The following is a 23,842-nucleotide window of genomic DNA, read 5'->3' on the forward strand; positions in this document are numbered from 1 at the left end:
TGTTAAATAATTGAAAAGTATAATGACTTAATAGAGTAGTAAGCTTAGTTTACAATGCAGCCAATTTAAAGCCATAAAAATACTGTGTAAAAATTTTATCTTGTGGTTGACCATTACATATCCTATCTATTATTCAAAAGTATCTCAACAGCGTTTTTCTTCATTAATGTGGCTTTTGGCATTTCCCTCAAAATCTTTCTGTTCCCAGATTTTTCCAACAATTTTGAAACAAATACAGAATTTCTATATTATATCATAAATCCCCTTTACTAGGATAATGACGCCTTCAATGCCTAATTGAAACCAATATCACAGGTCAATCTATAAGGCATACTTTAACCTCCTTGGATGATTTGTTTTGCATCTAACAGAGTCAAGCACACAAGACTTTTTTTTTTTTTAAAAAAAGATTAAGTCTACTTGTATTGACACATCTGTAAACAAAAGAAGAACTTCATAATAACCCCTTTCCTATGACACACTCATCCAAGGATTTGTCTGCATTGAAAAATGGCATAGGGCATCAGAAAAGTTTTGTCTTGACTGTTCAGCTAAGGTGCATAGCATGTCTGTGCAGAAGAAAAAAGAGACACTTAGGATCCATTTCAAACATAAGCCCATTACCTCTGGCAGGCTCTTGCTAAAATTCTAGCTGCAACTGAAATGTCCCTGTAAACAAGGTTACTGAGAACAGCCCTAGATATTCCTCTCCACAACACTTTCCTACGAGCCCTTCAGCTGTCTGCCGGGTTAGTTATACCTTATCTTGCTGCACTGCCATTCTCATGCTGATTCACATTCAGAACTCAAAATGAAAGATGAAATATCTTGAAGATCACTTAATATTGAAATACTGTTGCGGTAATAAGTGGTGCTCAGTCAGAGACGGGGACATGACACTCTCTTGGTAACCTTTTAATTTCTGGAAAAATTGTACAGAATAAATTGAGCAGCACACACGGAAACCTAATCGATTGATCTGCTCTATTTTGTTAAAGCAACACCCATCACAAACTCCCCTGGCTCCCCAGGCAATTCCCGGTAAAGAAGACCAGCAAGTTTCGTATATACCATGCACGAGGACTTCGATGCTATTTTGATTTATTAAAGAAAAGGAACGATCTTCTATCTACATTCATCACCCCAGTCAATGGACAGTTTTATGTGCTGTATGATACCATTCTCGATATACACACGTTTAATTCTACTTAATGCAAGTTTGAAGAGTTATGAGAGTTGCTTTAGTAAGAATAACAAGGCCATGCATAACAGACAAATGTGTGCTTAAAAGATCATCCAGGCCTGCTTCCTTATATACTTGATTCTTTTTCTATTTGAAGGAGATGAAACCCCATCAATGTCACTTCATCTCCGTCAGTGTTTTCATGTCTCTTCTTCCTGTCAGGCATTCCTCAGCTCGGATTTGAGAAATGTTCAAATTTCCCTCTCTTTCCCACAATGACAGAACTGTTTCTCAGGTGGGTTAACTCATTTTTATAACATCAAATCTGCTGGACAGGAAAAAAAAAAAAAAGAGAGAACCCTGAAACCACTCCTCAATCCCATTTTTCTGTCTTTTTCTCTAAGACATTTCCGACTCTTTTTCTCTCTCCTGCTGCTTCTGAATTTGGGCATTTTCCAAACACACTCCCCTATTTGGTCTTTGGGCAGCATGAGAAACAAACGAGAGTTTCTCTTCAAAACTAGACCAAGTCATTCAGCTGCTCTGAAACATACTTCACAACATCCGCAGGTCTCTTGATCCTGACTTAAAGTATTAAGCAGGAGTGTTTTGAAAGTAGTAGGAGGTCATATGGACCTAACACCTTCTCTTAACCCACATGCTGAGAATTTCTTTTTTTCCTGTCTTTTTTTTTTTTTTTTTTTTTTTGGGTTGTTTTTTATATCCTGTGTTTTTTTCTTCCCCTATTTTTTTTTTTTTTTTATTTTTGAGAGAGAGAGAGAGGGTGCTATTTTCAACATTGCCCTCTGGTTTATGTTAGTGAAATCATTTGATTTCTGTGTGTGTCTGTGTCTTATTGCCCGGCCACTGGTTCTGGTACTACAACACAAACATAGCAAACGTGCTTCCCTAACATAAGCAGACCCATGTGGCAATTCACAACATAACCGAGGCAAGTACAATAAATAAACACATACATAATCATTCCACGGCACTGAGGCATGCGGGGGTTTCTCCAGGCCCTTCCGGACTCTTCCAGAATTGCTCATTAAGATTCTGAAAGGGGGAGGGGGTGCAGCTTGGAAAAGGTTGCCGGAAGGGAAGAGAAAGGGAGGAGGGGAGCTTTGCCCTCTGTGTCTTTCTGTCTCTGAGACTCTCCCATCACCAAACAAGGGGTGCAGGGGTCTATCCTGCAGAGGCTCTAACAGACTTGAGGGGTAGAAAGAGGTAGACGGTTTAAAATAGTTAAATGATGAGCGGGTGACCTCCGTGCAACTTCAGCGACTCCCTCGGGAAGGTGAAAGGGTTGGGGAGAGAGAAGGGAGGGAAAGAAGCGTAGAGGACAGGAGGGAGACACCTAGGACTACAGCAGCAGCAATCACCAGAAGGATTTTCCAGCCCATGACAGCAGTCCTCAACTCCTGGCACCACCCTCTCCCCAACGACCCCTGCTCCGTATTCCCTCACCCTAACCCCTCCCGTCCCAGCGCCCTAACTCTGCCCTCACTCTTTGCCACTTTACCAAGCACTGAAGTCTCTATCCAGGAAGGGGGATGGGAGGGGTGTTTAAAGAACAAATCTAATTGCAATTAGAATTTATCTGTGTCTCCAGCACACACGCTGACAGTTTTGCAGTCATGGTAAGGCAAGTCTACAAGAGGTGGGCAGTACTTATGGTTGTGTTATTGAGGGAGGGGTTGCTTTTTTTTTTTTTTTTTCCAAGAGACTCTAAGCAAGTGAAGGGGGAAGGGGGTAGCAATCTAGATTTCAACCAGGACTGCAAATAAAGAATGCCCCAGATGCAAATGTCTGTCTCCAGATGTTGATGATAAGGATTTGGACCAGTTACCTTGGCAGGGTCAGAACTGCAGCAGGTTAATCAGGTGAGTCGTCGGGGATTTTAAAGAAGCCGAAGCCGGTTTCTTTGGCTATGAAAGTCTACAAAACCCCCATGCAGGAACATTGCACATCTTACACACGCCTCCTTTAACTGGGCTCCCGCGACCTCGGCAGGCGAGGGGGTGCTGGCCGGCCCGCCGGTGGCAAGGGCACGGCCCCCCGCTCTGCCCCCGCGGGCGCGGGGCCGGCCTGGCACCCAGGGTCCGCGTCCCGAGCGGCTGTGCACTCACCGAGCCGGGCTGCGAGGGGCAGAGGGGCGCCCGCGGCTAGTCGGAGCGCCAAGGCGCCTCCCTTTTCTCTTGGTAGCGTCGGTCCGCACTCCCTGTGACCCAGGACGTCATGATGCCTGTCTGTTTTCTCAATGATAACTTGGCAGAAGAAGAGAAAGGCTGCCAGGTTCTCCTCGGGTGGTTACGTGGTATGTGCACGATTCTGTTTGCATGCGTTTCTCTCTCTTTTTAAAAATAAATATCTATATTTTTCTAAAAAAAAATTCCCGGCACTGTCATGATTTGATTGCATTATTGCGTTTGCATAATTGACGCCTCTGGGTGTGTATATATGTGTGCATATGCGTGTGATTTTTTTCCCCTTTAAATCCTGCTGCTCCTGCCGCCGCCGCAGCGGCTGCAAACGGAAAGCAAGCATGCGTTCATCTTTTGTCTTTCATTTTACCTTCAGGGTGACATTCAGTGCCAACTGCTCCCTTTTGACCGTCGCCAATCCCCGCCTGGGCAAAATAAATTTGAAAAACGTGGGGGGAGGGGAAGGAAGAGCCCCCTCAGCCCGAATGCTGGGGTTTCCATTCCTTCCGCTAGGAATCCCAAACCTACCCAACCCACCTCCCAACCCTGAAAAACCATTTTCCCTTCTACCCACCGGGCCCAGGCAGAGAATCGGCACCAAGACAGCGAGGAGCATCCACCCAGGGCCAGACACTCATGTTCGCGGCTCGCACTTGCTGACTTGCATCTCTCAGTTGCATTCCCGGTGTGTAGGCCTCTCACAACTGGAGCTATTTTTGTTTCCCAGAGATGTTCTTTAAAGCCTTTTAAAAATGGGGAGGGGGCAGGGAAGAAAGAGCAAGAGACGAATAAAGAGAAAGAGACCCAGAGAGAAGCCCAAACCCCTAGTTGAGAAACTCAGCTGACACATCATAAAATCTGGGGGGTTCCGGGCATCTGGCCCACCAGGCGAGTCTGGAAGGGCAGGAAGGATAACTAGGTTTTGTTTAACTCATTCTACAACAGCAGGAAAACTTTTTTTTTTTTCAATACAAAGATGTTATTGCTAATTATTCACTGTATTTGTCATTTATATAATTATGCTCAGAATCAGCAGGAGTGGTCTCAAGAATAATCCTTAACGTTTATTTCTGAAAATATGAGAATGCATTTTTAGATGGTGTGGCCACATGACAGGTAAAGCACAGATTACTTATTTTTCTAATGTTTACTTTGTGTTATTTGTACATTGTCTGGCACGTTTTATGTAGCTTCTCTTAATCATAATGTGTATATGACCCAACATGTGGCATATTCCTGATAAATGAATATCTAGCACCAGGTTTGGCAAATGCTTTGCTCTGCTTTATCAATAATTATCCATTTGGAGTAACAGAATGTTTAGGAATTTTTATCTTCCCCAAACCTGTAGTTGACCTTTGTCACCATCATGTATTGGTGGAGTAACCGTTCCTACTAATTCCAAATTCCTGAAAGATGACAGCAGAGGCCGAGGATGCAAAAAAATTAAGCACGAGGAAAGTTTTGAATCTGAAAAGCACAGCCGATTGAGATAAAAACTTTTGAATTCATCCATAAAAATCTGCAGCTGCTTGAAGGTTTAAAAATAGTTTACCTATTTGAGAGGCTGGCTAAGTTTAATGAAAACAGCAAGTAACTTGCTAGATCTTTTCCCTTTAGAGTCACAGTCCAAGAATCATTAGCAAATTCCACAGGGAAGCTATTGTAATTATGCAAAGACCAGATGATCTGAATTGGAGAAACTAGACTAAGAGGGTCTGAGGACTATAGACTGATGGCCAGATCCCAAAACTTGACCTGTGTCTCTCCACCTTGACAATTGGACGTAGCTTCTCTGGCTCACTTTGCTTATCTGTCCCCTTGGTATGTCAAAAGGATGAATTGGTGCAGCCTTGTCGGGTGCTTAGATGTTACCGGAGTCAAAGATGTTTCTAAAGAGGGCAAAGGCCTATTGAGAACGCAAGGAGAGATTACTATAGATGTTATTGGTAACTTTCCAGTAACTATCCAAGAGGTACTCGTTAATATTCAATCTACCAACCTAGTTCTCCAGCTTTTTTACTTATTAACCTTGGAATTGGACCCTTAAAGACTCACCACAAAGCAAAAGAACCATAACAATTTGACGAACTTTAATCCTCTGAAATGCAATTTTGTTTTGTTCTTTTCAGACAAATATCTTCCAGGCTGTTTGTCACCACTCCACATGCCAATTCAGGCAGCCAAGTGGTTTCCTTCCCAAGGGGTGAGATGTTTGAGCAACTAACAAAGAGTAGAGGCAGCATACCCAAGAACTCTGGGGTTTGAATAGATCCTTTCTAAGCCCAGATTTTCTAAATCCAACTCTGCCTAGGAACCGCTCTCTGTTGCTTATTCAAGTTCAAACTCCACAGACTACTTTCAAGTCTTTATTTTCTGGCTTCACCCAAAATATAATAGTTAATATTGTTGGAGCATGTTCAATTTCACTTCCCAACCAAACCAAAGGGCATAAAAATGCTTACTAAGGTAGATGGAAGACATAGAAGGCAATGCCCTAAACTTTACTCATGCTTAGACCTTGTAAATCTAATTAAACCTCCTCAACAATATGGGAAGGGAAATATTATCCCCATCTCTGTGCCAAGAAAACTGAGGCACAGAGAAGTTGAATAATTTGCTCAAAATTACACAGCTGGGGTTCAAATTCAAGTGCCCTGAGGTCTCGCTATCAAGCTGTCTGCTTATCTACCTACCTACCTATTCAACCTTATTTTCAGCTACTGTCATCACTGAGCCATGGTTCAGTTAGGCTGGTCACCCACTGTTTATCTCATACACTCTGTTGACTCATACTACAATCCCAGTGTCCAAGCATTCGACTCCCTCTTCACTTCCAAATTCCTTTCTGAACAAATATGCATTTTTCCCCTTTCTCTTCGGGTTTACCTAACATAGTGCTAAGTACAACAATGGCTCTCATTAAATACCTTCTAATGCATTAATTGACATAATGCCTTATGGAGATCTAGAATGCCACTTTTCAATTTGACAGAAATTAAAAGTTTTATGTAGCAAAAGTGTTATCCTTTCAGCTGAAGAAATGACAAGCTTATTTCTCCATATTTTAGACAGTCCCTAGAAAACAATTTAGGGAAGCGTTCTATGGGGAGTGGGCTGGGTAAGCAGGTATATAATTGTAGTACTTGAAAAGCTACTGTAAACTTAATTATTATGACCTTATAGCTCTTATGAGTCTTTCTCTGCTATATTTTGAATTTTTGACTGTCAAGGTATTACAATTTCCATTTTGAAAGATAGGAAAACAAAAAAGGACCCATAGGCAGGAGATATGTGATCTCATCTTGGATCTGCTGCTACTGCTCGCTGTGTGACCTCTGGCAAATTATTTAACCATTCTGGGTCTCAGTTCCCTAACTGCACACGGAAGGGTTGAACCAATCTCCAAGGTCCCTCCAGTTCCAAGCTTACAAGTATGACACAGGATGTGAGAGAGAAGGAGAGAGAGACAGAATACTCAGCCTGGAGTGAGACTGGTTTTTTTGAAGGATGCGAAAAAAAATGCTGGAGAGCTCAGGTAAAATTAGCCAAATTTATGCTTCTAATTCCTGTGTATAGTTAAAGGTAGCTCAGGAGAAAAAAAAAAAAAAAAGGTCCATGCAAAAATATCTTCAACCCTACATTTTCCAGTGGGTCACACCTGTAATCGCAGCACTTTGGGAGGCCAAGGCAGGAGGGGCGAATCAACCCAGGATTTTGAGACCAGCCTAGGCGATGTAATGAGACCCCTGTCTCTACAAGAAATAGAAAAAATTAGCAGGGTATGGTGGCATGTGCCTGTTGTCCCAGCTACCCAGAAGGCTGAAGCAAGAGGACTGCTTGAGCCCCGAAGTCAAGGCTGCAGTAAGTGGTGATTGCGCCACTGCACTCCAGTTGAGGTGACAGAGTAAGACCCCTGTCTCAAAAAAAACAACAAACAAACATAAAAACCCTACACTTTACAAAACTGTCCTTTTTTATATGAGATAAATTATTATTATTGTATTTCTTATTAATAATAAAAATATTATTAGTTGAGACAGGGTCTGGCTCTGTATTCCAGGCTGGAGTGCAGTGGCCTGACCATAGCTCGCTGTAACCTCAAACTCCTGGGGTCAAGCAATCCTCCTGCTTCAGACTCTGGGGTAGCTAGGACTACAGGTATGTGCCACCACGCCCAGCTATTTTTTTACACTTTTTTGTAGAGATGAGGTCTTGCTATGTTGTCCAGGCTGGTCTCAAACTCCTGGCCTCAGGCAATCCTCCTGCCTTCACCTCCAGAGTTGCTGGAATTACAGGCATAAGCCACTGCACCCAGACCCCAAGATGAAATTATCAACAACCATGTTTACCAGTATCCTACCATATCAGTCAAAATGTTATTAGTCATTATTCATGTGTGTCCAAAACTTTCTTTCTAACACTATCAAATTGTTGTGTAGACCTAATTTGATATGAATGGATCCAACCTATTTTGCCTGGATGTCTTCAACTCATGTGTAGCTTGAATTAAATCATGAAGAACAGAGGTCTACAGAGACTTGGGAGCTAGAATCAGAATGAGACTTTTTGCATATTTCCTGTTTGTAACTGAGTAAGCCTGTGTTCTTTTCCCTATTTGTCCTCATGTGTTGAACAATTATAACTCATTGACTTTCTCTTCAGGTTTTTATTGGGATAAAATAAAGTAGTGGAAATGAGGCAGACTCTACCAAACAACAAAATATTATCATGTCAAGTGTGCCTAATCTTACATCTGAGTTGTGTTTCTGGAAAGTTTACCAAGTTAGCAGAGCATGTAGAGACAAGATTTCAGGTCCCTTGGCTGAGAATCTAAGCTGATTTCTACACATCTTGCTAGTTATAGGATTTCACAAAGTCCTGTAGCTAGTGAAGGGCAGAGTTGAGATGGCTATACAAATAAACTGCCCTCTCCACAGACCATTCTCAAAAGACATGGTACAAACTCTGGGAAAGTAGGCAGCCAATCACAACTCACCCAGGACCAAATTCATTCAAACATCTGTTTAAAATAGAAATGTATATCAAGCCTTTGACAAGAAAACAGTTTCACATGAGGCAAATTCCTTAACCAGGTTTCATTATAGCTCTAGGGATCCATGGATGAATTAAGAAACTCTTGAAGTTGTGGGCAAAGTGTGTGTGTGTGTGTGTGTGTGTGTGTGTGTGTATTGTTCTCAAGAAAAGATCCATAACTTTTGTTGCATTCTCAGAAGGGTGCATGACCCCAGAAAGGTTAAGAACCACTGATGTAAGAATCATTTATTTAAAAACTGAACTTAAAAAAAATAACACATTCATTTAAGCCAAATGTCATCATGGCCACAACATAGATAGTGTATAATAATCACCAGTATTCAGAATGATGGCCTTGAGACACAATAAAAGCCTCAGTCATCAAAGACATTTATTTTCAAGGTATTTTACTTAACTGACATGGGAAAATAAACGAGTCTTTTAGAAAGATTTGAATATTGATTTAAAATGAGGTTTCTGCTTTTGCTTAAGCCAGTTAGGCAAGTGTGTGTGTGCTAAGCAAGGTGGATTAGTGTAGAAAAATATGCATTGTTTCAGAAATCACAGTTAGGAGTACACTGCAGTTGTTGAAGTGGCAAAGAATGGGGGACTGATGCCGGACCACGGCAGTGGGGAAGGAGGAGGAACTGGAGGGATATTTGGCAGGAACTGAAATCAACAGACTTAAATGTCTGGCTTGGGCAACTGAATTAAAGTGGTAGGATATTAAAGAGATACAAATAAAGGTTTTGGTAAGAAAATAATGAATTTGGTTTAAAATGTTAGATTTAAAGGCCTTTGGAACAACCAGATTCCACTGGTCTTGGGAAAGATTTAGAAGAGATTTATGAAGCATGGTGGCACATGCCTGTAGTCCCAGCTACTTGGGAGGATGACTGCGGCCCAGGAGTTTGAGGCTACAGTGCACCCTGATCACACCTGTGAATAGCCAGTGCACGCCAGCCTGGGCAACACTGCAAGACTCTGTGTCCACATTTAAAACATATTTTTTTAAAGAAGACATTTGTGACTGAAGACATTTATTTGGGAATCATTAGTAAATGAGTGATGGCTTAAGCTGGTAATAAAAGTGGGAAAAAATTGTAACTGCAGATGACTTAGGAGAGTCTGAAATAAAGCTACATGTATTTGAATAAGTTCTTATTTTTAAAATATGAAATTATATAACACCCAAGGAAAAATAGTGTTGGTGACTTTAAATATTTATAGACAACTGTATTTCTACCATACATTTCTGAAAAAAACTATCCACCTCAGAATTTTATTTTACATTGTGAGTTTTCTGGAGTTCTTGCATTTCCAGACTCAATTTTCTATTTGAGATAGCACATTCACTGCCTGGTTTTACAAGGGAGAAAGAGTTTTCCTTGGCAACCAGGTTCAACTGGAAAAAATAATCAAGATGTCACCTGATGCCACAAGCTACCAACTACGTTCTCAGCTATGTGGACCTGCCAGTTGCTGAACCAGCAGAGGAAACTCAGCATCATGGAAAGAACACTAAACTTAGAACAGTTGAGTGTGAGTCTCATTTCTGCCTCTTACTGTGTTTGTGACCCTGGGCAAGTCATTCATCTTCCCAGAACCTGGATTTCCTCCTTAATAACCGCCCTAGCATCCTCCAACAATCCTCAGGTAACAATCCTTAGAGCACTGGTGTTTAGGAGATTGCCCAAGAGGTGGATTGACTGAACACAATCACATGTTTCAAAAGCCACTTCCTCCAGGATGACACCTCCCACTGCCCTCCCCATGACATCACACTGTGGTTGATCTCTCCTTCCTCTCAACTTCCATCCACACACTGGTATCATGGTATTTATGCTTTAATTATTATTAATATGTCTATCTTTGCTGCCTTTTGTGTAAAAGATGTTTTAGTTTTTTTTTAATTCCTAGTGTCTAACACACAGTAGGTGCTCCATAAATGCTAAATGAATAAACAATGATCAAGGAGAACATTTGCCTGCATCTGTTTCAAATCTCTGAAAATGCTTAAGATGAACTGGAAAATGGAAAAAACCTGGGCTAGCCTTACTGCTAGGCCATAGGCTACATACAGATGCTTTGCTTAGAAGGCACCTTTCCAGCCTGGGCAACATGGCAAAACCCCCATCTCTACAAACATTTTAAAAACGACCTGGGTGTCGTGTTGTGAACCTGTAGTCCCAGCTACTCAAGAGGCTGAGGTAGGAGGATCAGGATTGTGAATAGGGCTGAAGTTTTGGATTCCTGTCCAGAACATGACAGTTCTTTACACTTTCACAGACTCATAAACTGATCCCTTTTCCTTCAACCCACGAGGATGAGACTGCAGTGAGCCATGATCTCACCACTGCACTCCACCCTGTCTAAAAATTTTAAAAAAGGCACCTCTCTATTATAAAACTCCTACATTTACTGTTTACTCTGCTACCTTATGTGTACATAAGTTCTTGTAGGGAATAAAGACTGTCATTTCCCAATCAGATTTAAAACTCACAGGCCGACTTTAAGGGCAAGAAAATAACACTGACTTCATTTGACACTGATATGTAAATGCTCAATACCAGGTTTTGCCAGAAAGCTAAGAAAAAGAAAACGACGGTAGGAGAAGCCACTGTAAACCTAAAGGAGAGCTGCACAACCAAATGTCCTGTTTTCAAATTCCTGAGGAATTTTCCTAAGTGCTCAATGATCGTGTATTTCACTTTCAAAATGGAAATTTTATAATATTTAAGTATCAGGGTTCTTGGGAAAGTTAAATGAGGTAATGCATGTGATGGCATAATCCCTTGTCAAAGTAGGCAGCTGATAAAAGCAATTCTCCTCCCTCTCTTCCTTTCTTTCTTCCTAACTGCTTACCTTCCCATAAGAAAAGAATCAAGTTCATCGATTCGCAACCATGATCAACTTGTAAGTATTTCTTTTGGCCAGGCTGCTTAAAAAAAATAAAAAATAAAAAAAAATAAAAAAAAAGATGATCACAGGGATTAATTTATGACTGTGGTTCCTAAACTTTGCCACACATTGGGATCACTTGGAAAGCTTTTTAAAATCCTAATGCCCCAGTCACAGCCCATAGCAATTAGTCAAACAACTGAGAGTGGGAACCAGGCAACAGTATTGCTTTACAATCCCCAAGTGATTCTAGTGTGCTCCAAAGTTTGAGAATCACTGGCAAATGTAGGGAAATGGGCCTGTGGCCAGTTAATTTCGTGGACTGAAGCCTGTTGCAAATAGGGCTGAAGTTTTGGATTCTTGTCGAGAACGTGACAGTTCTTTACACTTTCACAGACTCATAAAGCTTATCCCTTCTCCTTCAACCCTCCATCGGCAAGCTCTTTATAAATGAACCCTAGACAGAGTCATAACAGTGGATTGACTCTCTGAGTACCAAAAAGCAAATGAAAAAGTACATCATTGTAGTATTTTACCATTTAGAAAGTGCTTTAACACCTGATTTTATTTGCTCTTTACAACAAGCCTGCATAGCTGGCTTTATTATTATGCCCAATTTATAGATGATAAAGCCAAAAAGAAAGCTTAGCTTGCTCGGGGACAAAGTGGCACATGCCAGTCTCATAGTGAGGTTGTGGATTCCAGAATCAATGCTCTTCCTGGAGCATTCTGCCTCAGAAGCCCCACTGATGATGGGCAAGTAGGAGTGTATCCACATTTGAAGGTTGCTACAGAGTTACAGTCTAGCTGCTCTATCAGATTAGGAAGAAAAACAGGAAGAAAGGGAGGGTAGAAGGGAGGGAGGGAAATACTATTCACTACGTTTTGAGTTAAACAGGTTCCTTTCCAGCAGGCTTTTTCGAATTATTTAATGTGCCTACAATCATTGTAAGTTTCCAAAACTTATTATTTCCAACGTGATTGAATGGTGAAACCATTTTTAGCTCAGCATTTCTCAGGACTAACGTCCCATGGAATGTGATTTGATATATGTTGCCATGGTTTTCCTCAGCTCCTTCAAGACTTTGTTAAAGTAGCACCCTCTCAGGGAGGACCACCTATGTCACCTGATTTAAAACAGAAACATCACCTTGCCCCCAGTTCAGTCCTCACCTACTTTCCTGTTTTATTCTTTTTCCCCATAGCCCTTAACACCTTCTAATACACTTCATAGTTTACTTATTTATTTTGTTTACTGTCTCGTCTTCTATGTCTGTAAGCTCTATGAGGGCATTCTTCAGGTATTTGTTTTTACATGGTGGTATCTCCAGAACCAAGAAAAGTGCCTGGCACAGAGTAGGTGTTCAATAAACATGGGATCTTAATGAATGACTGGCTAACAAGAAATGTGCCAAGAAAGAAATGCAAATGAAGGCATCCTCTCCACAGTTAGTGGCCCTTTGAGAGTATATTTGCTAATCCTACTTATCCCTCATGATGAGCTAGTGAAGTGGATATTATTCTTACCTTATAGAAAAATAAAGTGAGAATAACAGCAATTAGATCTGTGAGCAGAGCAAAAAAAAAGTTAAGTAAAAACATTGTTAAATTAGAATTAATTCTTTTTAATTTTCTGGGTAATTATTGTGGGATGAAGCACATGTGGTAGATATTTCCAACAGTATCTGTGAAATCAAATGTAATATGGATAGCCATGAATTGTACCAAGGACCAATACATCAGCCCAGGAAGCTATTTTCTAGCCACCAACACCAGACCAGGCTGAGGTATAAAATGTCAGAAGATCTCTGGTGCAAAAATGTTCGCCATTGCCTGGATTCAGATTCTCCATCAGTGAAATCATGATCCTGAGAAACATTCTCTAGAGTTCTAATGGCAGCCAGCCTGTAACACAGGTGTTGGTTGGATCCTCCCCACAATTGTGCAAGGGCTCCACTATACAGTAACAATGGTTTGCATCCAGGTAGAGCTTTTCTCTGTAAAGGTCAAAGTGCTGTGAACAATTCAAACATAAGCAGGGATGATGATGGCCCATCAAGCTCAGAAAATGACCCAATTGACCAAGTCCTCTCCAAACACAGAGAATAACAATGAAGTGGAGAACCCATAGTAATAATGTCGGACGAATGCTCTGTTCCTGTACATTTTCTTTTTATCCAGAAAAGAAAAAAATGCATTTGTGAAGTGAATTATTTAGTAATGAAGGTGGTATTTATTAAACACATCAGAAACTGCAAATCCAAATAAGTATTTCCCTTCAAAATAGTCACTTGGGGAAGCGATGTAATTACTTTAGTGATCCTGAGATTGCTCTAGACATTCTGGGAATTTCTCTTTTAAAATCACCTTCATAGATGGTTTAGGACTCATACAGAAAACCAGTATCATTTCTTTAAGGCTGTACTTTATATGACAAAAATACATTTCATTCCCAAGTGAACTTGAGTGGTCAATATAGTCAAGATATCTGGTTAAAAGCACAGCATGCCAGGCTGAACCTAATACTTTATAATAGGTCAGGGCTGGAAATAGGAGTTTGTCTTTGAATAATGGATCACCCCAGGTGATTTCGGTGCATCCAGTTTTCTTCATGAACTGTGGGTTACAGTGCCTTGCTAGAGGACAGGGTTGGAGTCTAAACCTTATCCTGAGCCAGTTAGTTGTATTAGCCAATTCCCGCGTTGCTGTAAATACCTGACACTGGGTAATTTATAAAGAAAAGAGGTTTAATTTTGGCTCGCAGCTCTGCAGACTGTACATGAAGCATAGCGCTGGCACCTGCTTCTGGTGAGGCCGCAGGAAACTTACAGTCATGGCGGAAGGTGAAGGGTGAGCCGGCACATCACATGGCGAGAGTGGGAGCAAGAGAGAGAGGTGGGAGGTGCCACTCTCTTTTAAACAACCAGATCTTGGGTGAACTCAGAGTGAGAACTTACTCATTACCCCAAGGATGGCACAAAGCCACTCATAAAGAATCTGCCCTCATGATCCAAACACCTCCAGCCTTAGGGTTTACATTTCAACAGGAGATTTGGAGGGGGACAGACATCCAAACCATATCATTAGTCTTCCTCTACTTTATGGCCACAAAGTCTGAACCTCTAACATCTAATCATTCATTCACTGGCATAGCATCTTTGGAACGCTTACCATTTGTTTTACAAAGAGGAACCTATTGGTAATGAGAAAGTCAAGCAAAAAGTGTTGACGGTTAGCCTAAAACATGCTTCTATGAGACACACCCTCTTTCTTGCCGGGTTCTTTTGGCCAACTTCATGACTTGAACCTTTTCCTTGGAGACAGTCCAAAAGAGAATAAGGAGCACACACTCTGGAATAAAATTGCCTGCTATCAAACCCTTCCTGACCACCTAATCAGGTAACCTAAGGCAAGTTACTTAATCTGTCTGTGCCTCAATTTTCCCCATCTGTGAAATGTAGCTAATACCTCCTAGGGATGCTGACAGGATTCAGTGAGATAATGTATATGCAATGTTTAGCACAGTGATCATAGCTTTCAACTAATATTAGTCATTATTTTTGAAACATGTGTTAATGATTCTTAAATCATTAATTCTAGATCTGAAATCTCAGCCTCTTTCCTTACCATTAGTACATAGATGCCCATGAGCATTTTAAACTGACAAGATAGAAAATTGAATTAATTATTGGCCCAACTTCCTAAATGGTTCTAGCTCCTTGGCTCCAAGTCTTGGCTGAAGGTATCATTATCAATAGGATAATGTTTCCAAACCAAATCTATCTCAGATTTTTTCTCCTACCTCACTCCACCTCCCACATCAGCAAACACACACACCCACATGCACATTCATTTAGTTATAAAGTCATGTAGATTCTACCTTGACAAGTTTTCTTTCCATTCTTGTGTGTGTATGTGTTTGTGTTTTAAAACAACATTTTATTTTATTTATTTATGTATGTTATTTTGTTTTTTATTACTTTTTTTTTGAGACGGAGTTTCACTCTTGTTGCCCAGGTTGAAGTGCAATGGCATGGTCTTGGCTCACCGCAACCTCTTCCTCCCAGGTTCAAGTGATTCTCCTGCCCAGCCTCCTGAGTAGCTGGGAGTACAGGCATGCACCACCATGCCTGGCTAATTTTGTATTTTTCGTAGAGATGGGGTTTCTCCATGTTAGTTAGACTGGTCTCGAACTCCCAACCTCAGGTGATCTCCCCCGCCTCAGCCTCCCAAAGTGCTGGAATTACAGGCGTGAGCCACCGCGCCTGGCCTAAACCAACATTTTAAAAGAAATTACTACATTCCAGATTTAAACCCTGCATATGCATCAATTCATAGAAATCTTTTAACAACCTTTTGCAATAGGTGTTGTTACATCCGTTTTTAAATCTGTAAAAACAGGCACAAAGTGGTTAGGAAACTTGCTGGGCAATCAGCAAGTAAGTATGGGAACTGGGAGTCAATCCCAGCAGCGTGGCCCAGAGCTATGCTGCTCACCACCATACATCTTTGCTGCTATTATTTTTAAAATAATAATAAATAATATGTGTTATCAATACAACATACTCTCATGATAATCTTATGATGTACATGCTGTTAAAACTCCTCTTTTACAGATGAGGGAGTTGAAACCCTTAGTGTATGAGTTGCCACTTCTCTAGTTTGGGTCTTCATTGTATACTGCCTAGGCTAATGAAATTACCCTCCCAAGTCTTCTCTAAACCTCACTGTGCACACTTTTAAAAAGTTAAAATTTTTCCAATTACTTTACACTCAGACTTCTGAATAACCTCCCCAAAGCCTGGTTTTTGTCCTTCATTTATTCTTTAACATATATTTGTTAAAAAGTATATTCCAAGCAATGTTTTTCTAATCCATCATTCACAGGTAAATCTGACATGGCCCTAGCCTACAACAAGCTCTCACTCTTTGGGACAGACTGGCACATAAACATAATTTCTATACATTGTAAAATGTGCCCTGTAGAGGTACACAGAAAAAGGCCTCTAAGGTGGCATGTGGGGGTAGGTGGGAAGAATGGGTCAAAGAAGGCTAAGCACAAGCTGAGAGGCTTATACAGTCAGCCAGGCAGCTGATGGGGGAGAGAGAAGGAGAATAAAGAAGAGAGGGCCTGCTTGGCAGAGGGGAAATATGAGCAAATGCACAGAGACCTCTGTGAGCAGGAGACTACAAATCATACTGTCAAATCATTCTGTCATTCTGTGTCAAAGGGAAGGGACTTAGCGACCCAGTCTGGAAGGCTTGGATTGGAGATTTGTCTTGAAGCTTGGTTTATAGAAAGCACACAGTTTTTACATGTTTATTCTGTTCATTTGAGCTTGCTTGCAGGGAGTGGAAGTTGATTGAGAGTAGAGAATGGAAGCCTCCTCCCTCAGTCAACCTTGGCACTACCACTAGTATAGCTGGAAGATGAAGTGTGAGGCAGACAGTGAGGAGAAAGAGGGTTTCCCAGACAGCTCAGGGAGTCTAGACTTCCTGCTCAATGAGCAACAGTTAAAAGATTTTAGGCCGGGCACCATGGCTCACATCTGTAATCCCAGCACTTGGGGGGCCAAGATAGGAGGATCACTTGAGGTCAGGGGTTTGAGACCAGCCTGAGCAACACAGCAATACCTCATCTCTACAAAAAAAAAAAAAAAAAATCAAAAAAAGGTCCACCAAGCATGGTGGCATGTGCTTGTGGTCCCAGCTACTTGGGAGGCTGAGGAGGAAGGATCACTTCAGCCGGGGCATTTGAGGCTGCAGTGAGCTATGACTGTGCCACTGTATTCCAGCCTTGGTGACAGAGCAAGACTCTGCCTCCAAAAAATAAATGATTAATTAATTAATTAAAAGAATTTTTTAAAGGGAATGATATGATTGTATTTATGTTAATTAATAGAATATTCAGATGACGAATGCCCCTCCAAGCCTCACAATTCTAAATGCCCAAAGAAGGAATCAAGCATTAAGGCCCTGAGGTGCCAGCATATTTTCTCTGTTTGAGAAACAGCAAGCATACTCAAGTGGCTGAAGTAGAATCCAAGGCGGGACAGGGTGGGGTACTGGAAATAGTAGGAGAAAATATCAGAGAGATGGGAGCCATTGGAAGGTCCTGATGGCAGGATCGACCTCACTTGGCTTATTATGAAAAGAAGCACTGTTTGCTCTGATCCTTGATAGCACATAAAGATACATAACTGTTCCTAGAACAAGGCTTGGCACCCAAAACATCCTCTAATGCTGCTCTTCCCTCAGCACCTATTCCTTTTTAAGCTTCACAAATTCATACTTCTGTTCTTCTACCTTTGACTCAAGAAGAAAATGACCTAAGTCAAAGATGGGACTGTCTTTGTGTCTCTTGTAGCCCCTGTGAACAGTGTGGGTGTGGACAGCACCTTGTTGAGCTACTCAAGGACAGCGCTGGTACCTCTTGAGTCCTTAATTGTGGAAGATGCTGGAAGCTATTGTTTGAAACATAATGAAATGGGAAAGGAGCAAATAGTAAGCCACCATCAACTTGCGGTCAGCATGGTAAAGTGGAAAAACTCATGAAGCCTGGATTCAGAAAGCCTGGCTTACAGACATGACTCTGTCATTCACCAGCTGAGTGGCCTTGGGTAATTAATTCAACTATCTGAGCTTCATTCCCTCAACTATGCAGTGAAGATCATTCCTGCCTCACTATTGAGGTGGGATATACAAATGAAATCAAATGAGTGAAAGCACTTTTTAAATGATGATGGGGTAAATGAGAGTGAGATATCCTCATCTTATCAGTTGACTGGTGCCCAAGCAACGTCTTGAAGTCACAGAACTGGAATGTAGGCAGGAAAGGGTCTAGAGAATCAAGCATTGGGTGGCACAGGGCATTGGGCTTCAAGTAAAAAGAGGTGGAAAGAAACAGTGACTTTATCCTGTGAGGAGCAGCCAGTTTTTCCATTCATAATAGATTTTATATCCAATAGTTTTCAGTTGACAAAAAAAAATTTGATAAACTCTATGGTTTCAGATGTATCATAACACTCTTCCTTAGGGATGCAGCTTCCATAGTGAGTAACAAATCTTGGGGAAAGTTCACATGACAGTTCATCTCTAGGAAAGAGCGTTTGAATGATCATGGTTAATCATGTTCTGTGTGAATTCAATTGGACAGTTAAGTTCAAGATTCCAACTACTTCCTATACACTGTGACCCTCTCTTTCCCAAAGAGGATGCCACCAAAACCACATGCAAATTTAGCTCAATTTGAGGCATGACATCTATCCAGACTCCTAGTCAGGGATAATCCAAGAAGGCTAACATTATGTCATGATCACCCTTCCTTTGGTCTTGTGGTGACTGATACCCCAACTTCAATAACTAAACTCCTTACTTCTGTATCAAATCCCCATTTAGCTCTAGGCATAATCCTAATAATCAATTTTGAAAAACAGTTATATGTTACACTCTTAGTGTGATTCAGGCATGTGCTAAGTCTTTTATTATTTTTAACATCACAATAATCCTACAAGGTAGGCACTGTCTTCTAATAGACTTTGCAGAGGTTGGAGTTCAAAGAGATGAAACACTTGCTCAGGGACCTGTGTTAGTAATTGGGGAAATAAGGATTTGGATTGAGCTGTTCATCTCCCCAGCCTTAGTCAGAACAGTCCGAGTGCTCAAACCCGGCTCCTGAACACTGACCCTGTGTCTGGGTCCTCTCTAAAGTCTTCCTGTCTTTGTGACCTCCCCTGGACTCCCTGGCTGGCTGGAATTGCCACCACTTACCACTTGCTGGATTTCCCCGATGCCAACCCCTGCAGGAGCACCAGCCTGCCTCCATGGTAACAGATCCTGCATACTATTCTCCTATTTAGATTTTCCTCCACCATTCTGCACCTGGACAATCAGCCTAGCACCTGCCCCATTCTAGTAGCCATCTCTAAGTCTCAAGTCTCAGTTTTTTCCAGCCTGTGATTTCCAAGCATGTGAAGTTGGCTGTGTGACCTTGGAGTCTGCTAGGCGTAAATGTTAGAGGCCATGACATAGATGCCAATAAAAATGCTCACCTTCACCCTACTTCACTTTCTAGGTAAACAGCATAAACCTTGAAACTGTGTAATTATCACTTTAAAAACTAAATTAGAGTGACCCAATTCAGACTGTGATGAATTCAGTTGTTTGTATAGAAGTTAAATATTAATGCAACATCCCAAAATTGACAGCCACGATGATACATTTAATTGCCATAAATAAGAAAAGTTCTTTCTTCCAAAAATGAAAAAGAATAAAATGCTGAGATAAGGTTGATGTCTTTAAATGCAGTAGTCTCTAAGTGATAGATTTCAAGCAGTGTTTAAGGAAGGGAATCATTGTTTTTGTAAGTAATGGTACTTAAAGTCTCAATACATAATCCAGAGAAAAAAGCAGCATCTCTGACTAAATGGCAATATGAATGAAGGTCAGACCTCTTCTAGGTTGTCCCTCTCTGTTCCACACTCACACACACACACACACACACACACACACACACAGACACACACACACAACCTGGTCTCAGCCTTTTTATTTTTTAAGCGATTCTATGACTAATTCCTGAAAGTATTTAGTTCAGTGTGAATTGAGATGACAGGGTTGTAAAAGACACTGATGGTTTTACTTTAGGTACTGGATATGAAGGAAGAAGGAAAGCTCTGAGTTGTTTTGCATAAAGAACCTCATGGATCACGAGGGATTTTTTGAAACGGAAATTCCCTTAACAGTCTTCTTCCCTATCCTGTTACAAGCTGCTTGACCAACCTGAAGTTCTGCTGACGTGGGGATCCTTGGCTTTGAATTTTGCCTCCTTCCCGCTGTGACCAACCCTCAACCCTATCTCCAGCCTCTCTGCCTGTAACCTTGACAAGCTCCTTTGGGTGACTTTGAATTGTGACAAAGTCACTCCTGTCACTCTAAAGTGGGCATCGTCGTAAAAATTCTTCAAGGCAAACAATAGATTCTGCCTCATTTTATACTTTCACCAAGCTCTGCTTGTCCATGATGATTTAAAAGTTGGTCTCCTGCCTCTCCCTTTCAGTTCATCACCTACCTGGAACAAAAAATCCTTTAAACCAGAACGACTAAGACAGTTTCAATAGATCTGGATGCATGGGTTAGATTGATCATTGTTCATATATTCATCTGTTTTGCAAGCTAAGCAGAGATATTACAGCAGAACTCAAACTGATTAATCTGAATATCCTCTGGCTGATATTAAAAGCCTGGCTTAATCTTAAAATTCGAAAGAAAAAAGTGAAATTTGCCAATCTGTTATGTTACATCTTTTGGACACCTGGATAAGATTCCCTTTCTAATGTTCACTAGATTCTGCATGATTCCAACTTTTCTGTTTTGGATTAACTGTGTAGCACACATTAATTTTTATTACTGATGAATTTACCCAGCATTCAGGTGACAACAATAATTTATTCATGGGTGAATCAAATGTCAGTGCTTCCCAGATAGAGTCCTGTGTGATTTCTAGTTATGTCTTTTTACTTGGAAGCTAAAACTTACTGCACATTTTTCCCCTTGGGGTTAGTTTGCAAAGTTTGTTTTATTAGGCAACAGACACAGGAAAAGGTATCAGTTCTTCTTAATAGTTGCATTTAAATGCATATATGAACATTTCATTGTGGGTAGTTGGGACTGAAAGTTCACAAGGAAGTTACCTATTAGATATATGGTCTGTTTCAGTGCCCAAACTTAATGCTGAAATGTATGAAAAACTCTTCTAAAATTCAGTCTGAACTGCTTATGCACAAGGGCCATAGGATTGGCCTCCATACAATTATTTAAGATGTTATAAAGAGAGTATTTTCCATCTTTCTTATGCTTGGAAATAGTTAGGTTTTATGACTGCTGAGTCAGAGCCAAAAAATATAATTTTATGCCATAAAATACAACCTTTTCCTTTGGCTGTGGAAATTTATATGTACATATTTATGTGCATATATAGATAAAAATCTTCATAAACAGAGTAGCCCATTTGAGATGAACTCTATTCAAAGCATGTCATTCCTGACTCTGATGATATTACTGCTATGTTTAAAAAAAAAAACAACAAAAAACAGTGCCTCCCCATAACCTACCAAATTAAAAACAAATACTCTAAACTGGTATTCAAGTCTCTACCCAGTTTTCCAAACATTTTTCCTGCTTTTTCTCCTAATTCTTGACGACACAAACTCTTAGCTTGCCAAAAGAGACCAAATACAGTTGCCACTTGCTGAAACATTTGATTCTGTCTCAAACTCCATCACTATTTCCACTTGTCAAAATGTTAGTCATCTTTCAAATCTCTTCCTAAATGCTACCTCCTTTAGTCATTCCCCATCTCCTCCTATAAATTTTTCTCTACAACTTGGGCTCCCATCCTTCTTTGCAGCTCTTTGATGGTATTTGCCGCAACTCTGCTTGCTGTATCCTTGTGGGTATCATTTTCTTGTTATTCTCCCCTTGCCCCCATTAGTCCATACAATCTTCGAGGATAGGAATGTGATATAGTTTGGATGCTTGTCCCCATCCAAATATCACGTTGAAATGTAATCTCCAGTGTCGGTGGTGAAGCTTGGTGTGAGGTGATTGGATCATGGGGGCATAATTCTCATGCATGGTTTAGCACTATCCTCTTGGTGCTGCCTTTGTGATAGTTCTCATAAGACCTGGTCATTTAAAAGTGTGTGGTGCCTTCCTTTCCTCCCTCTTTCTGTCTCTCTTGCTTCTGCTTTCACCATGTGATGTGCCTATTCCCTCTTCTCCTTCTGCCATGATTGTAAGTTTCCTGAGACCTCCCCAGAAGCCAAGCAGATAGCCAGCACCAGGCTTCCTGCAAAGCCTGCAGAACCATGAGCCAAGTAAATCACCTTTCTTTATAAATTACCCAGTATCGGGTATTTCTTTACAGCAATGCAGGAATGGCCTATCACAGGATATGTCCTGCTCATCTTTGCAGAGTTCAGCATCTAACCCAACCTCACATAAAATAGCTGCACCAGAGAGAAATAAAACAAAACTGTTACATTAAATGGATCTTTAAAACATCATTACAATAACATCTTTACAACAGATTGCATGGGCACATGTGTTGAAACTATGGTATTTGATAGCCCATGTACAAAAATGTAATGGGACGGCCTAAAAGCTAAGGGCTTTACCCATCTGAGGGATTTTGGACAACACCAAATGTATGAGGGCAAAGTATCAGCTGGTTTTCCCACCAAGGTGCTCAGGCATAAATCTGTATAAGCCAGTGAAGAAAATATTCTAAGAGAACTTCATGGAATGGAATGGGAATAGAAGCTTCCTTCCGTTTAAACACTGTGCAAGCCCACTTTACGTGGAAATTGAGCAAAAACACAAAAGAGATGGACTACTACAAACTCTTTTCCATATACTTTTTCACATCACCCACAGACCCAGATCCAGAAACCATCTTAAGCCCGAGCAAGCAGTAAAAGGCAAAGTCCCTTTTCTAATGACCAAATGCATTCCCATGTGTTTGCCTGCTTATGTTCTGGGCTGAGCTAAATGAATCACCCAGTAGCTGTGCAGATATCATTAAAGGAGCCCAGGAGATAGCAAACATTCTCCACTTTCAAAGGTAGTGGAGGGGACTATTCTCACCTACGTACTTTCCTAAACCATACATTTCCCCCTACCATAAAATGCACTCCTGCCCTGGGGATTAGTGGGAGGTGAAGGGGTAGCCTTCACCTACCACACCTGCTCTCATCACTAAGGGAGCCAAGTACTCCAGATGGAAGGAAATCTCAAGGCATCCAATAGTCAAGAACAAAATCTGGGGAATGAAATAGGCGAATGTGGCAAAGTTACAAAACATGAATGGAAAAGAAAGCAAAAAACCCTAACAGGCTAGGGGCAAAATGGCCACAGTTCATGATTAGCTCTGGTGTTAGTGAATTCTAAGAGGTTTTAATTTCTGGCTTCCAGAACACACCATATCTTTAAAGGGTCTTTAGGTTGGAATAGGTGAGCTCTAGCCTCCTTAAGGGGTAAATCATCCCTGTTTATTCAGCTTCTAATTCTAAGCCCGTCTGGCCTGCTTTGTTACTAAGGAGAATGCTTTCCTGAAGTCCATGTGTCAGCCTTCTTTTCATCATCTGGAATACAGTCACCAAATACACAGTGTCCAGGCTGCCAGCCCCACCCAGCCTTGGCACCTGTGGAAAACATTACCGATCAATCGCAACATCCTTTCATGCACACGCCAAACATGGCCTCAGAATTGTTCTCAGTGCAGCACTCTGAAAAGCAACGACCAGTTAACCAGAGTGAGATGAAACCACTATACCATTCCCGTGCTATAGCAATCCCCTTAAATCACCTAAAATTGCTTTTTGGGCTTCCAAAATTGGGCTACTTCTCATCACTTTATCCTTCTGAAACACAGATCTTCAGCTTGCTCACAATTGTAGCAAACCATTGCCTGTTTGCCTCTTTCTTGATGTGTAAGGCCATTCTTGCATTCCTATAA

The 23,842-nt window shown here is 41.0% G+C and overlaps 1 protein-coding gene across 6 annotated transcripts in view; it reads right to left on the reverse strand.

The window, feature by feature from the left end:
- Positions 1–23,842, reverse strand: part of ESRRG (estrogen-related receptor gamma) — a 656,319-nt gene that overhangs the window by 605,026 nt on the left and 27,451 nt on the right. For 3 of the 6 annotated variants that reach the window (XM_011929435.1, XM_011929426.1, XM_011929428.1), the window contains exon 1: positions 3,033–3,171. The exons of 2 other annotated variants lie outside the window; for them this stretch is intronic. The gene's annotated coding sequence lies outside the window, so the exon portion shown is untranslated. Of the gene's footprint in view, positions 1–3,032; positions 3,172–3,312; positions 3,381–23,842 lie in introns of those variants that run through there. One more of the 6 variants, XM_011929436.1, reaches the window with a different exon arrangement.

This window comes from Colobus angolensis, unplaced genomic scaffold (assembly GCF_000951035.1).
Source record: "Colobus angolensis palliatus isolate OR3802 unplaced genomic scaffold, Cang.pa_1.0 Scaffold81, whole genome shotgun sequence".
NCBI classification, from domain to species: domain Eukaryota; kingdom Metazoa; phylum Chordata; class Mammalia; order Primates; family Cercopithecidae; genus Colobus; species Colobus angolensis.